This window comes from Talpa europaea, assembly GCF_964194135.1.
Source record: "Talpa europaea genome assembly, chromosome: 4".
Classification (NCBI taxonomy): domain Eukaryota; kingdom Metazoa; phylum Chordata; class Mammalia; order Eulipotyphla; family Talpidae; genus Talpa; species Talpa europaea.
The window spans coordinates 61,790,921-61,808,173 of record NC_140070.1 but is presented as its reverse complement, the minus strand read 5'-3'; positions in this window follow the sequence as shown (position 1 = coordinate 61,808,173).

Genomic DNA, 17,253 nt, shown 5'->3' with positions numbered 1-17,253 from the left:
GTGCTGGGGTTTGGCTTCAGAAGATAGTTTTCTCTGGACTTGCTGTGTATTCAAAGGAAATACTGTAACAGGGTGGTCCCCAGGAAAGGGGGAGGTTCCAGGTTCCCTGCCCCACCCAAGGAAGGGTGGAGCTGAGCAGGAAAAGAAGCTGCAGAAGAGACTGAGGAAGGAAGGAAGCAGGATGGAGCCAGGAGACCTGGAGGAGGTGCATGGAGCCTAGAGACACGTGAAGAAACTGCGCTTGTCTTTTGGTCGTGGACTGGGTGACACAGATGTGGGTGAGACCCGTGGGGAGGTGACAATGGCAGCTTTTATCTTGATGTTGATTTTGCTCTTTTCCTTCTGGGCTTGTCTGATTGTTTCTGACCCTTTGCTGTGGGTCCCCACTGGAAGGTGTTTTAGACTCATGGCAGGCTTTGGGGCCTTGCTCTGGGCCAATCCCATTTGGATGGACTTTTACCCACGAGGGGACGGGTAACTTTGGGTGCTTCACTTAGAAACTAGACTCTTTGCCTTACCTGTATTGTTTCCTAGTTTTATTAAAGTTCCTTCCCATTAAAGTCTCATGTTGATTAAAGTTTTGTGTTGATGCGGCGGATGGCAGAACCCATTTAGAATAGGCAGGTTTGCGGGGTTTGGGCTACCCCTCTCCCTGTCCTATAACAATACCAATCAATCACAAGACATAGCAAGTGTGGCAAAGTCTGCCATTTCCAGAAAATAGTCAATCAATCTAAGGTAAGAGAGGGGGGAAAAAAGTCTCAAAAAGGTGTAAGGAAAGTTACTATTAAAATAATTTCCTCTCTGCCTTGATCCCAATTCTATAAAATAGTACAGTGAAATGCATTTGTAAACTAAGTCTAATTCCAATCTTATTGAGCTATATATGTGTAAACTCATAGGGCAGACTAACCAAGTAGAATTTCTGTTGACTTTGTTGGCACTTTCTGCAAGGGATCGTGGATTGGGTTCTCAACATTTGCCCTAATACATGTCTTGGGAGTCATGGCAGGGAATGATCTCACTATAATTCACCTGCAACATTTGCACCTTTGGGTGGATTTCTTCTCAAGATTCCCAAGGCTTTTCTCTCTAGGCCTGCTAATTTAGTTAAGTTTCCCTACTGTCCTGGGAGGGTCTCTGGAACCCTACAGAAAAGGTGGCAAGCTCTTTTCTTCTTGGCTCTGCTCAGCCTCAACTCCCAGATGGTGTCAAATGTGATCTTCCAATCGAAACTTGGATAATGTAACCATAGTTCCTATTCACTATTTAAGGAGAAACAAATAAAATTCCATGTTGAAATTATGCAAAGATAAGACATGTTGCCATGAGTAGTAAGAATACATATTGTTGTTTTACTTATTGTAATGATAACAAGGTAAGAGAAAATGCAAACACAATTTAATTCTGCTCATGTTAAATGAAGTTTTACATTGCTGCAGATCATGATCAATTAAAAGAAAAAAATTAACTTGAATTAAAACAAACCAGTAATATTTCAAAAAAATTGTTATGTTTATTCAGTCCTATGTAGAACATTCTTAATCTTGAGTTTGTAAATTAGCACGAGTCTTAAAATATTGTTGAGGTCTTTTTCCTGTTAATTTTTCCAGAAATAATTTCTGCAAGTTATAAATCTCTGATATAACCAAAGTTTAAAATGTGATAATAACACAGTTGACAAGGAACTTGTTCAACATTATAACTTACAATATTCCAGAACAGCAACCAAATTTTACAAGCTATATATCCTCAGTTTCCCTCAGCAAAGAAAAGGAAACAGAGTTTGAGGAACAGGAAAGCGGTTTAATTTGTTCACAAATGAGGAGGGCAGCAGATTCATGCTCTTTGGCAGAATGCAAGAGTATTTATACAAAAGAACAAAAAAAGGGAGATGGGCTAGGGTCTGCAAAGGGGAGGGGGAAAGGATTGACATGGAGACAGGTGGGCGCCAACTTGCTTTCTTCCTTGGAATGCAGGGGGACTTGTTAATGCTCATATGAGAGACTGTCATAAAGACAACCGTGTCAAACAAGGGGGGAATTGTAAGAAATAGGGGAAAGACAAACTGGTTAGACTTGTTAATGCTTTATCTGAGAGACTGGTCATAAAGAAGACAAACCTGCCAAACATGGGGGGAATTGCAAGAAATAGGGGAAAGGTGAGAGGTCGGTCATTTGTATTTGCATCAATATTAGGTCAGAACATATCAGACACTTAAGTTTCACATAATAATTTTTAGAATATCAATATTAACATTCTTTTTTTTTATAGAGGCATGTTTTATTTATTTGTTTGCTGGTTTGTTTGTTTGTTTTGTTTATACATGCACTGGGTACAGTCAGAAGCGCCAGAGGGTGAGAGAATTCACCAGAGCCAGAGCGGGGAGCAGAGCAGGCAGAAGGACTGAAGTACACTGCTGAGGGGAGCAGCGGGCGGCAGGAGAGGTCTGCACGCCATGTGGGACCCTCCTCTGGTGGCCGGGGAGCAGCCGGGGATCGAACCGGCGCCGCAGAGGCCGCGCGCAGTTTCGCAACCCAGCGCTCAACCGCTGCGCCACCGGGGAGGCCCAATATTAACATTCTTGTATATACTAAGGTAAAACATTTCTCTGAAATGAATGTTTCCCATTAAGTTCCAATTTACCTGATAAATTTCGATGAATAGGTCAAATAGGACTTCTTGACAAATAGGTCAAATTTTTCTATTGTCTTTCCCATAAGAAAAGGGAGAAATTTTGTGAAGTGTCTAAGGTGCTCTACTGAGGTTCCATAAAATTTTCTCTGATCAATCAAGCAAAAGGATATTAATTTTTCCTAATTTAGATTCCTGGGAAGTTTTGTCATAAGTATTAGGAAAAAAATTTAACTAACCAACATTGACTGCCAAAGCTCCGACGAGATGCTGCCAGCACAATGCTGAGAATCAAACTTAACTTATTACTTTGATTCCATTATTGAATTCTTTATCTTCAAAACTGCTTAATTTAACTCTCCTACATTTAAGGACTTAAGCAGTTTACCTTAGGCTACTTCCATGCAGCATGTACCCAACAGAAATGACACAGATAGTAAAGAAAAAGCATATTAGATTTAATTCCACAACTTTACACACGTACATGTTACAAAACAGCCCACTAAGTTCCAACTTAGTTCTCACTATTCAGAAATTTTCTGAGACCACACTTCCTGGAAGTATACCAGTTCCCATTATATTTCTGAGCTCAAAATTTCTATAGGCACCATCTATACCAATTTTTTTTATTTCCTGGAGGCCAAAATACCTACACCCAAAGGGGGAGACATGCAGACAAACAACAAATGAACACAGACAGTTGCCTCAGTTTTTATTTAACCCATATGGAGTATATTATGCAACAGTAGTTTTATCCATATTTTCAAAGACAGGATTTTCTTGCTTCCTTATGAGGATAAACTCTTATTGTCTGAGGCTAGAATATTACCACCACTGCTTGAGCAAAGTCAGTTTTACTCACATTGAAGTAAGCAGGATGTTCATCCAAATCATGCCATCTACCTATGAAGACAATTTTCAAAGAGGCAAAAGGGAAAAAATCAAACATAGGCCCACAGAAAAACTTCACAAAAATTAAAATTGTGAAAATCAAAAATTAAAAGCCAAAATCAAACCCAAGTTTCTGTTTTCCCATGAAGTTAAACTCTGATTCCCTAAATGGGGCATGTTGTCAGCAGAAGTTATGTGGTTTCAGATGCCATACTACAAATCTTGGAATTCAGAAGGGGAAAAGATGGTGTTTTTATAGCAAGAAAGGCTCCCTTATTCATCATCTCAGGGTTTCCTGTGCTGGTGGAAGTTAACCATGGGGTATCCTGCAACAGAAGCCTGAAGAAGAATATTTAAGCTTCTGTTTCTTTCCTAAGCACATATCTTAGTTCTGTCACAGATTCACAAAAGCAAACCATTTTGGTTTTCAAGTTATCACCTTCCAGGATTTTCCTTACTCCGGAGTGATGCATCAATCCAGGGTTTTATGCCTGAAAGTTTAAATAAGTGTGAGTGCTTAGCAAATATCACAAGGACCAGACCATTTTTCTGACAGTTGAACGTGGGCACCTCCACTAGGCCAGGTCTTGAGTAAGAACCAATTGCCAGGTCTGAAAGAATGAAATGTTTCTTCTGGAAGCAAAGTGATTCCTGAGAGCACAAAGTTTTGAGTTACAGCTAAGACTTTCTGAATTTATGTTCTTTTTGATCCTACATTCAATATCAGTGAAAGTGTTCAAAACTGAAGCTTGGAATGGTCTCCAAAGATGACTTCAAAGGGGCTTAAACATTGCCCACTTTGTAGGAGCCACTCTTATCAGAAGACGGTGATGGACCACACCTGATCCCAATCCAGATGGGTTTCTTAACAAAGTTTCACTATGGTCTTCTGTGGGGTATGATTCATTTTCTGTTTGTCCTGTAAATTGTGGTCTCCAGGCAGCATGTAGTTTCCAAGCAATCTGTAAGGTGTTGCTTATTTTCTGAGTGACTTCTCACAGACACATCCATTGACTCTCTGAATAGAGTTGGGCAATCCAAAATTTTCCTTCAGCAATTATTTGGAAATCCCTGAAGCTTTTTATATCCTGGTGAGGAATTCTGGCACCCATCCTAAGAAGCTATCCATGAAGGTCAGGACATAGTTAAAATTGTCAGTGATTCTGGGGATTTGGGTAAAATCCACTAGTCAGTTTTTGAAAGGGCATATGCCCTTATATTTGAATCCCAGTAACTTTAGGGGTGAGTTATTCTTGGGGTTATTCTTGGTGAATAAATGGCAACACGGGTGATCTGATGAGCCACTCTGTGCAAATAGGTGCCCTTTAAGTCTGGCACACAGACTCTAACAAGGCATCTCTCTCGTAATGTATGCCTCATGTGGCAACACTAGGGCCTTGGGAGGAGTATCATTCCATGTGGGTTGATTTGGCAAGTGGAGCTGGCATCTAAGTTAGTATATGCCATTTATGGGCCCTTTCCTCATCCCAGTCAGACTATTTGGGAGAAAAAAATGAGTTAAGTCCATGAGAGGGATAATTGCACCCTGAAGAGCAGAATGTAAAAAGCTCGCACTCTTGATCTTGCAAGACCTGATCAGACAAACCTAATCAGCTAGCATACACTATTTTAATAGTTTCTAAAAAGTTCCAGGTTAAGATTCCATCGTCTGAATAGCTCAAGAAGATGTAGTATATATTCACAATGGAATACTATTCAGCAATCAAAAAAGATAAACTCATGCCATTTGCAGCAACATGGATGGAGTTGGACGAGATTATGCTTAGTGAAATAAGTGAGGAGGAAAAAGAAAAATATCAGATGGTTTCACTTATGGGAGAAAAAAGAGTCATAAAAAATACAAAAATTTCAGGCAAACTATAGAACTGAGGCATACAGCAGGGGAGTGAGAGGGAAATAGGTCAAAATAGGGACGGGAAGAGCACAAGGGGTTAAAACTGGTGATGGCTTATGAGTGATGTGGTGGTGGGAGATTTATGGGGATTGCATCTGAGTGGAGAAATCAAATATTGTACAAAAATGAACAACAATGTAAGAAAATAAAAAAGTTTAATCAAAAGGAAAAAAAGATTCTATCCTCAAGGCTCTCTGCATTGATTGGGAACAAGGTAGATGGATTTTAAATGCTAGTGACTTGCAACTGCAAATTAGGATTATCTAAAAGAGTTGCCTGATATTTCCCATGTCGCCAGCAATCAACCAAAGTCCACCAATGTAAAGAACTGGCATGGCTCATACACAGTGATGGACTGACTAACTAACTTCATTAAGATAGATTTCCTTGCTTTGTGTGGAAGGTACCAAGTTGCAGCTACAGCCTACAAACACAGAGACCATCCATTGATGGTGTGGTCCAGTTGTTTAGAGAGGTACGTGATGGGCTTCATTTCTGATGTGATAATTGGATTAGCACTCCCAGGCCAGCTCCATGTTTCATGAACATAGAGTAGGAGAGGTTTCAGGGGTCTGGGAGCCCTTTCCAGGCTGGTTCTGGAATCTGCCTTCCTGTTGTTTTATCAAAGATTTATTGACATTCAGGAGGTTTGGGATCTGGATCTTTGAGGTCTTTGTGTGGGTTCTTACTATTAGCCCAAAGTTGGGGATCCAGATTCTACAAAACCCAACTATTACCAAAAGTCCACATAAGTGCCTTTGATTAGTGTGGATTTTAAGAGCCAAAATCACCTTTTTCCTTCAGTCTTTCTGCTTTACTTGCTTTTCTTAATCTCAAATCCCCAGTATGTGACCTTTTCTTTACACATATCTTAGACTTTTGAAGTGACACCCTTATGAGCCATATTCTGACAAGGGGTTTTAAGACCAATATAGTTTAATCCAGATAAGAGTCATAGTCAGAGCTGACAATCAGGAAATCATCCACTTATTAAAGGAGGATGCCTGTATTACTGGATCTTTCTGAGATCCCTGGCCAGTGTTTCCCTTAAAAAAGTGGAGAATTCTTAAACCCTGGCAGAAGCACTGTCCAGCAATATTACCAGTGCTTTTGGACTCATGATCCTCCCATTCAAAAAGTCACTGATCCTGGACATGTACTGGGATGCAGAAAAAGGCATCCTTTAAGTCTAGTACCAAGAACCAGACAAAATTTCCGTATAGCAATTAGCAAGGTGTAAGGATTTGGCACCATTGAATGTTTCTTCTCAACAATTGCATTAATGGTCCTCAAATCCTCAACAAAATGATACTTCTTTGTGTCAGGCTTCTTTGTTGGTAAAATAGGAATGTTGTACAGGGAGCAGCAGGACAACTGAATAGGTTGCTCCAGTGTCTACCAAAAAATCAGACAAACAGTTCCTTATAGTGAAAGTTACCAGAGCTCCAAAGGGATTATCATACAGGCTTTTTAAGATTGTGTGAAGCCTTTGGACCCCCTTTTCTTCATCTGAACCCCCATCCTAGAATATTGTTTCCTACATCTTGCCCTTCACTCTTTTTACTATGCCTGTATTCCCTTCTTGTTATCATTCTGTCCTGTCATCAGCTTCCTTTCCTTTCTCCCCACTTTCTCGTTCTTTCTCCCCTTTCTTTCTTCCAACCTGGAACACTTGTCCTACCTATGTCATTCTTCCTTGCAATAAACACAGTTATTTTCCCCTATGGGTTTGCTTCTATTTCTTCTCCATGTTCCCTCTCCATTTCTCCTAAACCTGTCTTGTCTTTTCTACAACAGTTGTAGGCTTAGGCCTCCTTTATTCTTTTACATGGTAAACTCTAAAGGCTATGCCCACCAATTGGAAAGAACCCATCTCTATGGCACCTTCTATCTCGGTTAATTTCCTCCTTATATCTAGCGTAATCCCCCCAGTGAATATCATGTTAATTGAGCATTTTCTAGAGCATCTCGATTCATGCCTATGTAAGTACTGTAAGTTCGAACAACCCATTATTCAGGGAACTCAGAGGGATCCTCGTTGGCCTTTCTCCAATTCAGGAGGTCCCCAGTGGAAAAGGGGTGTGTATGACTACTAGTATCCAGCACATTGTCCTTGTTCATTCAAACCACCCATTGGGAATTGGCCAAGAGGAAACTGTCCTACCCCAGGGCAGGCCCTTTGGCCAAATTGGGTGTCCTATCTGGTGTGAGAAGAAGAATCCCATGGGGGGATTCTGTGGAGCTACTGTGGAGCTACTGTAACCTCTATAGGAGGGGTGCTGGTCTCTTGAAAAGAATTTTCTACTAGTGGGTTCAAAGTCTCTAGTGTGTTCCTCCTCTTCCTGAAACCAGAACCCTGTGGCACAAACCATGAGACATGCCTGGCTTTTCCACCATCTACCACCTAGGTGCTGATCCTGAAGCTGCAGTTGGCAGTAGCAGTGGTGACTTCCTGCCCTGCTCCTCCACCATGCTCTGCTACCCCCTCCTCTACATTTTTACATCTTGCCCCACTGAGGTACTACCCAGTACAGAGTGCCTGTGGCCACACTGAGGCTGGCTCTGGCTGTGACTCCTCAGAATCTACCAGCCCATGAGCCTGCCCTGAGATCAGGGCATGTTGGAGTTGTGCAGGCACCAAGTTCCCTTTTATGTTTGGTGCCTGTAAAGTGGACCAATCAGGTGCAAGCTGTGAGCTGATAGGTGCTAAATGATCCAATCAGACACTTACGTCCTATCAGGCTTGTAGGGTGGGGGACATTGAAAAAGGATATAAGGCAGGGCAGGAGCAAGCCTAAGGGATCCTATTCCTGGCCTCCAAAGAAAGAAAAGAGAAGGATCAGTGGCCAACCTGCAAAGAAAGAAGCATCCAGCAGTCAACCTCTGAAGACAGAAGAGAAGCTGTACCAAAATGAAAATGCATATATTGTGCAAAAATAAAAAATGATGTAAACATATATAAAATAAAATAAAATATAAAAACAAAAAAAAAGAAAGACGAGAAGCTGAAAACCTTTTCAGAAACCAGGCCACCGTACCTGCCTTTGGTCCCGCCTCTGACATCACCTAAAAGGAGCACCAAAGGCTCCAGGTCTGGTGTCCCAAAACTGTTTGATGTTGGTGTTAGCCAACAACTCATAAAGAACTGTTAACATTTGGTGTCTCTGGCACTGCTTCCTGGTGACCAGTGGTGATCAACACTACTGGCCAGTGCTGTCTAACACTGGTGACAGGTGACCAGCATTCTGCTTTCTTATGAATATTATGGACACTATCTGGGGTGAGATAGCTGGCCACTTGTGGCTTTAGAAGCTCTTTGTTTTCCCTCTTATAAAATAAACTCTAGTGTTTTTATTTGAGCATGATGTGTCTTGCCATTGTGTGTGGATGAGAACAGCTGAAATAAAGATTCACCTCCTCTTGAACCAAAAACAATGTTGTAGAAACCACTTAAACACACAATTAGAAACAGAATTCCTAAATGAGGGTGAAAGCAAACCCCAGGCTTATGCCCACAGAACTTCCCATATAACCAAAAACTTCCCATAACACCCAAACCAAAAGTGAAAGGAGAAGAAAATAAGGAAAAGGAGGAAGAGAAGGAGGAGCCCAACTGCCTAAATTAAACATTAAACCCACTACTGAATCAAAACACCCACAGACCAAACACTAAGCAAAACTTCTCTAAATTAAGAACAGAAAAATCTTGCCACATGTCCAGCAATTGTGATGCCCTCACAATGACCATCACAAGGAAGCGTCCCTTGGACTGGAAACGTCCCAGGTTTCTTATGTTGGGTGCCAAGCTGAATATGAACAAACCTATTTTGTTTGTTTGACCAAACCTGGGTCAAACCTGGGTGAGTTTTCACCTGCACACTTACAACTATAGGGAATGACTCAGAAGTAGACACAGTGAGAAACAACAATAGCAGAATTTATTTACACAACAAATTAAAAAATGAGAAGAGATGGGGGGACGAGAAGGGGAGAGAGAGAAAGAGAGATGCAGAGAGATGGAGAAAGAAGGAGAATTTAAAGCTGGCAAACGCTATCTGTCCTAGCCCAGATAGCACTCACTGAGCAGAGAGTGAGGTCCAAGCCAAAGCTCTCTATGGCAAGCTGGCTGCTTCTTCACAGTTAGCCCTCCTCACCAGCAGTTTAACTGCTGAAACCCCAACAGCTTAACTGTCAAAAGCACCAACAGCTTACCTGCCAAAAGACCTAGCAGATTAACTGCCAAAAGCCTCAACTCTGCCCCTTTTCCCCATCAGCTTTTCTCCCTCATCCCCCCTCCGGGGGTGGAGTTTATAATCTCCACTTTCTACCATCAAATCGACCTCAGAATGTGGATTCTCTATTGAATTGACTATTGTTCTCTATTGAATTGACTATGAGCACCACCCATTGGCTTGAAGTTGCTCCTTACAGTTTTTCATACATGGTATAATATCACCTATAGCTGTAGAAGCATATAACTCTAAAAGAGTAACCGTTATTTTTTTTTTTGGCGGGGGACATTTACTACAATATAAGTATATCACCCTAAAAAAGAATTAATTACTTAATATCAAACCCTCAGGGTTTACATTTCTCTTATCTCAATGAATATTTTTCTATTATTCATTTGGTTAAATCAGGACCAAAATAAATATAATTAAATCTACTGCCATTGGTTGATTATCTTTTAAGTCCTGTCAAATTCTTCAAAACCAAGAATGCACCAGGAATTGGATAAGTTTCATTTATTATTCATGGGGAGGGGGAGAGGAGGAGAGAAATACATACCAACGGTACCCAAGGAGGGTCTATGTAAGAGGGTATGAGAAAGACTCTATTGGTAGCTCTTTCTCCTTGCTTGTGTCTATGCAAGCATCCTTTTTTCTCCCTTTTTTAATAAACCTGCTCTTTTAAATATTTTTAAAGTTTTTTTAAAAGATTTATTTATTTATGCATACAAAAGCTGGGGTATAGGCCAGAGGGGTGGGGGGTGAGAGGATTCACCAGAGACAGAGTGGGAACAGAACAGGCAGACTGACTGAAATACACTGCTGAGGGGAGCAGTGCAAGAGGCAGGAGAGGTCTGCTGCACCATGTGGGTATCTCCCTGGCTGGGGATCGAACTCAGTGCTGCAGTGGCTGTGGATAACTTCATAGGTTGTGTCTTAACCCCTTGCACCACCAGGGAGGCCCCTAAAAAGACTATTAGGATAACAAAAATTTTCTAAATTTAAGGATGAAATGAAAGCCTGAAAACATTTTACAACTGTTAATCTTGACTCATTTAAACTTGAAGTGACTAAAAAAAAATCGTATATGTGTTAGGACAAAAGGAACTGCAAAACAACCTTAAAATGTTTTCAGAAATCTTATTGCTAGTGATACTACTTTGTAAGAGTCTCGCATGTAATGTGAGGAGACAAAACAAATGATTCATATTGGTGACAATGAGAACAGAACTTTTGGAGTAGGAGAAAGAAAACAGATTAATGTTGATGTATTACCTAATGCTTCATGAGAAATTGGAGGTAATTTCAGGTTTAAGAATTTTTAATTTAAAAAATCTACTGGAATTCTTTGGGATACTGAATTAAAGGAGAAATGTGATCATTTTGATAGAATTTGACAAAACTCAATTCATTCATTATGAAATTTGTTTGCAAAATATCATTGAAATAACACCACTGAGGGCCTCCTTAGTGGGGCAGCTTTTGAAAGCTGGGTTGTGAGGCTGCCTGCAGCCTCTGCAGCGCCGGTTTGATCCCCGGCCAGGTGAGGGTCCCACATGGTGCGCAGACCTCTCCTGCTGCCCGCTGCTCCCCTCAGCAGTGTACTTCCTCAGTCTGCCTGCTCTGCTCCCTGCTCTGGCTCTGGTGAATTCTCTCACCCTCCTGTGCTTCTGACTGTACCCAGTGCTTATATAAATAAATAAATCTTAAAAAAAAAAAAAAGAAATAACACCACTTGAAGTGAATTAAGAGTGTAATGAAAAAGAAGTTTATTAAAGAGATTTGTTAGAACCAAACTGAGTAACTAGACCAGAGAGATTGTCATCAGATTTCCCTGAGTGATTACAGCACTCTCCCTACCCCAGTGGTTTGTTCTCAATTTATATAGGTGAGTTACATATCTAGAATGAATGAAAAATTTATTCCATAGCAAAGATAAAAGGGGCAATTTGTTATTTGCTAAAATTTTCAGTTAACTAAAGGGTGTTTGTTTCTAACATTTATGTTTAGTGATAAAGGACAAACACTATAACTTCAAAGTAATCCCTTAAACTTACAAAGTCATTTCAGTCAGAGCTATAGAGCAGGAAGTTTTAAGTATCAAAAGTTATTTGAATTTCTAACCCTAGAAAATACCCTATGGCATAAGGGTTAAGTTGGGCAATCTGGCTGTTATCTCATGCTCTGTCTTCCAGCAACTCATAAACATGGGAAGGGTAGGACTTGGTATGTGGACTCAAGTGCATTTTCTTGCTTCTCACCACAGGGCTTCTTCACAACAAACAGAAACTATTGTTTTGTTGACTTCAGTCTCTGAAGTAGCTTTATAGTATTGTCAGACAGAGGAGACATCGCCAACGGGCAGTAGAATTTTTTCTTTCAATACGCAAAACCCAGAAGGAAATTTCTTTAACCTGATAAAAGGTATCTAAAAGAAGTACGATCATCATATTTAATTTGAAACATTAGAATCCCAGGAAATTCCCCTTTCAATCAGAAACAGGTCATGTATGCCCATTTTCATTTTCCTGTTCAGAATTGTACTAAATTGTACAATTGTATACTGTACTTGGTGAAGTTAGAAAGACCAGAAAAAGAATTAAAATTGTAAATATAGCAAAGAAAGAAAAAAAATTAAAGTTTGCAAACAATATGATTATAAACATAGAAAATCTGAAAGAAACCACAAACTTTGAATACACACAGGTTGTTGATACAAGGTTACACATATCAATTATTTTCACCAACAATTATAAATGTAATTAGGTAAGATATCCTCAGCAATGTTTCCTAAATTAAATCTAAAATGAATGTGCAAAACCTTTTCAAAGAAAAACATAGCCTTTCTAATCACCCTCAAATGCCATATACTCTGTGAAGTCTGCCCTTAGCTGCCTCTACACTGTGCAATCAGCACTGACCTGCCTACTTAGTCATCAAATTTCATTATTATCAGTTGCAAATATGGCAGTCTCTTCTGTTCTTAGTTGAACTTTGCAAGGGCAGAGTTCTTTTAGCCTAGGTGGCCATGGATTTTGTGCAATAGTGACAATGAGAATAAAATGAAAACAAATGCTAACAGCTATTATTTATCAAATGTATTCTATATATAAAGTGCTGTTAAGTGTCCCTTATATTATTTTTATTTATTATTAATTACTGACACAGAGCAAATAATGTTTGAATGTATGCCTGTGATTGATGGTTAAGATTTTGTTGGTTTTTTAAAGATTTATTTATTTATGCATACAAGAGCTGAGGTACAGGCCAGAGATGTGGGGGGTGAGAGGATTCACCAGGGACAGAGTGGGGAACAGAACAGGCAGACTTACTGAAATACACTGCTGAGGGGAGCAGTGGGCAAGATAGGAGAGGTCTGCTCTGCCATGTGGGTTGCTCCCTGGCTGGCCAGGGATCAAACTCATGCTGCAGAGGCTGTGGATTGCTTCACAGTGCGGTGCTTAACCCCTTGCGCCACCAGAGAGGCCCTGATGGTTAAGATTTTGAACAGTGAAGGAGTGATCATAAGCAAAGGCCAGGGGAGGATCACTGTATGACTGTACTGGAGGGGAGATTCCTCTAAGGGAAGATTGGGAACTCAGATCAGGACTTAAGTGGAGTAAATTGTGAAACACTGAATGCTAGGCTGAAAAATTGGAACGTTTTCCTATAGAAAATTTGAGCCATTAAAGATTGATGGCATTATCAAAGTCACCTTTCTAGGTGAGATATTGATGGGAAATGTGGTCTATTCCTAAAACAGTGCTAACAGAGTGCCAAGGGACAGTGCCAAGATGGGGTCACAGTCTATGGGTTCCCACCCCCACACTGGCTATTGCAAGACCACTCAGGTCCAAGAAACAATAATGTGGTTTATTTTACAAACAAGAGATTTGGGGAAAAAAAGAGTTTTAAGGCCACAAGTGGCTGGCTGTCTCACCCCAGATAGTGTCTACAGTGCCCAGTAGTCCCAAATAAAAGTTGCTCATGCAAGATGGCATTGTCCTGTCAATGGGGGCATGGAGCTGGTGGCACACCAGTAAGCAGTGAGCCAGAGTTCAACACATGGTGGCAGGTGGAAGTGTGCATTGGTGTCACCACAGCAACCCACAGCAACAGGCTGAAGGCCGGGCTAGAAAGCACCAGATACAGGACTGCACAGCAACAGAGGCAACAGCACTGGGAGGCAGTGCCAGACCATCAGAACCAGTGGACACATCTCAAAGATGACTGATCACGATGTTATAGCTCTTTGTGAGCTATTTGTATGAACTGATAGCCAGCAGTCCTTTGAGACACCAGGCCAAAACAATGCTCTTTGCAGGCAATGTCAGAAATAGGGCTGGAAGCAGTTCAGTGGTTCAGCAGCCGGGTCTCTGAAGATCTACAGAGATCCAGAGGTCTTTCGGTCTGAGTCCCTGAGTCTGCAGGTCTGATGAATCCCACAGAGGTCAGCTTCTTGATTCTTTTTTTGGAGGCTGTCTGCTGAATCCTTCTCTCTTCAGAAGCCAGCTGTTCAATGAATTCCAAGCTTGTCTTGCCCTGCATAGAGCCTCTACAGGGTCCCCCACCCTACAACCTGGACTGGACCATTCTTTTGTTCCTGTTAGACTGGTGCTATTAAGTGCCAGTCAACCCACTCCTAGTTTCAACCCAAAGAGCTCAAGCCCTTGACTGATAGCTGGAAAGCTTGAACCTGATTGGTCCATTTACAATCCTGGTGCCAGATTTAAAAGATAAAAACCTGGTATCTGAACAGACTTGACCCTACACTCAGGGCCATTGGGCTCCAGGATGCTATGGCTGGAGTTGCCTCAGTGGGGCCAGAGGCACACTGCACCTGGTGCTCCTTCAGCAGGGCCACATGTAACAATGCAAGGGTTTGGCCTGCAGCAGCACTGGGACACAGGGTGGGCTCTGTTGGGAGCTGTCCATGTTGGTGGGCACTCTGGGGTTCTCTACTGCCTGTAGCTTAAGGGAGTTACAACGCTGGAGCTACCCCAGATGTCCAAACACTCCTCTCTCTGCTGGAACCAGGAACCACAGGCTGAGGGTTGCCATGGCTATCTGAGCCTTGGGGCTGCATACTCTGGGGTGGCATGACCTTGCTGTTGCACCTTTGGTGGGGATGCATGTCCTGGGGTGGTTGGGTGGGGAAACCACTGCATATGCTATTGGAGTGGCGGGGCGCTGTCTGCAGGCAGCATGTTTTAGGGTCTGCTGCTAGAGCCCAGTAGGGCCACTCACACTGGGATCTACAGGCAGAGAAGTGCCCACTCCCACTGCTGCTTCCACAGTTGCCTGCACTGACCTGCACCCTGCATGTTCTGGGGCTGGGGAGGGGAAATGCTTGGTCAGGCCGTGGGGAAAAGCTGGTTATGACTCAAGGCTTGCATGGGGATCCAGTTTCAGTTCCTCAGAGAGTAGCTAAAAGTAAATTTGTCCAAGAGCATAAATCTCAAAAGCTTCATTTTGCCAGGTCTTTTGAGACTTTAAAAATACAGCTGACTTTTCTTTGAAAACAAACATAATTTCTAAGAAATTTGTGAAGGTAGTATACCCAAGTCACATTCTGCCAGATCTGCAGCCATCCCTGGGTTATAGCTATATCCTCTTCCAAGAGTACTCTTCATCTCTGCACCCATCCCAGCTCAAAGAAGAAACTGAGCTAGAGAGCTGAGAAGGTGGCTCCCACCCATTTTCAGCATCTTTCCTTTACTTCTCCCTTGATTTTCCTCTTCCTCTGCTCATCTCATGTGTATCTTTTTCTCTGTAATGACTTTTTAAAAAAAAAAATATTTTTATACAACTACTGGGGTACAGGCCAGCGACACGGGAGGGTGAGAGGATTCACCAGAGACAGAGTGGGGAGTAGAACAGGCACACAACCGAAATACACTGCTGAGGGGAGTGGCAGGCGAGGCAGGAGAGGTCTGCTGCGGCGCTGCAGATGCTGCGGACAGCTTCACAGCGCTGCACTCAACCCGCTGCACTCAACCCACTGCACTCAACCCACTGAGCCACCGGGGAGGCCCATTCTCTGTAATGACTTTTACTCTTTCCCTCCTGCTTCTGCTTTAGTTTAAACAATATGAATTTGATTCAAGGAAAATTGGTATCAAGAATAAATTTATATGTATGTAGCAAAGAAGCCGTATCTAAAATAAACAAAAAATGACCAAAAGCATACTCAGAAATCCCCTGAAAATTTTCTTTCATTTAAAGAAATGAAAAAATTAGCATTATAACTCCGAAAAAGAATTCTCATTCTACTTTATTTTTGTCCTGGAAATGATTTAAAAAAAATCGATTTTAAAACTGTTTTTTTAAAAATGAATCATTTTGTTATAGGGAATAGGACTGTGTTCTGCTGCCTCTCACTGACAAAGAGCCAAAAAGCAGAAACAGGAATTGACTCTATAAGCACTTTTATTTTTTAGATTGCTAGCCAATGATCTGAGAGAACACAAGGCATAACACCTTGATGACCCAGTTCCTCTCGTGGCCATTGATCTGAGAGAAAGGAGAGACCATTCTGGGATCTCATCTTGAGCTGGTCTTTCTATAATGAGTAACACAAAGACAGTTAATTGTAAGCAAACAGCCCATCAGAACAGCCCTTCAGAGTTGATGTGCTGGTATTCATCACTATCAGCCCCTAGAGTTTGTTATTAGCTGCCTGATTATCTTGACATTGGTACATCCCAGCTTCACTGGTTACTGTCTGATGATGTCAATGTCCAGCACTCATTCGGGCATCAATAGGGCAGGAATATTAGTTCAAAATAAGATTTTTAGTTTAAGGAAAACAGAGCATTGGTCATAAAGTGTGCATATGCAGCCCATGCTTGGTGTGTGTGGTGAGATTCCTATATTAGGTGTGGTACCCTTGCCTTAGTCCCTAGCCCCCATCAGCTCTTTAATTTAATGTTGTCATGGACTAACCACTTATATTATTATGTCTCTGGGAAACACAATCCATTCTGTAAATATTTGACCTCCAAACAAAATCTTGGGACACAATACATTTGCTACCAACAAGAGATCACTGACAGAAAACTCAGAAGAAGAGGTAGGAATAAGCTGGTGGTAACTGAAGAGGGTTACTCCTTATTACTCAAGGAGTTTGACAATAAATAAATAAAGATTATCAACCGAGGTGGTCAAATTGTCAAGTGTTAAGTGAGTGAATATAATTTCTAGATGTGTGCTACAATTTCTAATTCCTTTTTAATATTTCTACACTCTGATCTTTGAAACCCTCTAGTGGCCATATCAAGATTTGTTTTTTATTTTATTTATTTTTTTGCTGGTGTATATATATATATATATATATATTTTTATATTGTTGTTCATTTTTATACTTGTTTGATTAATCCTCTCAGTTGTAAGCCCCGTAAAATTCCCACCACCAAATCATCCATGAACTGCCACCATTGTCTCTTGGTCTCATCCCTCCCCTGTTTTAATCCCTCGTATTTGCACTCCATACAACTGATAAGAGATTGATTTCAAAGATCTACAAAGAACTCACATGATTCAACAAAAACCAAACAAACAATCCGATCAAAAAATGGGCAGATA